We start from the raw sequence: 1,246 nt of genomic DNA on the forward strand, positions 1-1,246 counted from the left end.
CGCTTATTTTATACTTATATTATTTTTGGAGTACTGATTCTGTGCATGTATGAATTTATTAAACCGATATGTTTTTTAATAAGGAAAAATTATTATAATATATGGACAGTAAATAAAAAACAAAGTAGTCTTCTTGGATTTATTTTGTTATATATAGGTATATAATTCTAGCGGGAAAATATTATTTTTTAAAGATCTTCAGGAAAATGACAAAAACATTAATATTTAAAAAATCTTTGAATATTATAAGGGTAAACCAGCCTTCTTTAAATATCAATAGTCAGGTTTCTGATTTGAAATTTTCATTCAAACTTTTTTTTTAATATACCGAGTGGTGCATCGTCGTTGGAAACATAGAAAATCCCATGAAAATTTTGGACTGGTAAAATATTGGCTCCCCTATTGATTTTACAGCAAAGTCGTAAATAGATTTCTAAAGGTTTATGTATGGTAAATACACATGCTAAATTTGAAAAATTTTGGCTCGGCCGATTTTGAGTAATTTATGAAAGATTGCATTTATTTTTATATTAAAACCGAACAGGTAACAATCAAACACCAGTCAAAAACTGACATACCTTAGGTTTACAAACTCTGATTTTGTCATTGTCAAAACTAATTATTTAATTTAAATAAAAATTTTAATATTCAGGGGAAATTAACCGAAACATGTGAGACTCTTTGTCTAAATTATTTCTTGCGTATAGTACCATTTTATAATACTCACTTTTTCTTTATGTGTATATAACCATAAAGTATTTCTAATACAGAATATTAAAATTATGTTACGTTTGAAAATGACGGTGACAACTTAAAGGTATGTCGATTTTTGACTGGTGTAGTGAATAGATGGAGATTTTCTCAAATTACTCAAAATCGGCTTGACCAATATTGTCCAAATTTGGCATGTGTGTTTACCAAACGTAGACCTTTAAAAAAACTATTTATGACTTTGCTATAAAATCAATAGGGGAGCCAATTAATTTTTAAGCAGTTTAAAATTTGCATGTGATTTCCTCTGTTTCCCACCACGATGCACCACCCGGTATATTAACTGTATGTAAACAGCGATTTTTGATATAAAATTAATCTATCAAGGCAAGATCAAAACTAAGTTTGTGTTTTATTTGAAATAGTCTGGATATCTGTATTTCCTCAAAAATTATAAGTTCATTATTTTATTTTAAAAATATAATTTAATATGGGATTAGCTGATATTTTCTCACACTCTGGCAACTCTGCATGC

Source organism: Sitophilus oryzae, unplaced genomic scaffold (genome assembly GCF_002938485.1).
Source record: "Sitophilus oryzae breed Bouriz unplaced genomic scaffold, Soryzae_2.0 scaffold_1393_pilon_pilon, whole genome shotgun sequence".
In the NCBI taxonomy this organism is placed as follows: domain Eukaryota; kingdom Metazoa; phylum Arthropoda; class Insecta; order Coleoptera; family Curculionidae; genus Sitophilus; species Sitophilus oryzae.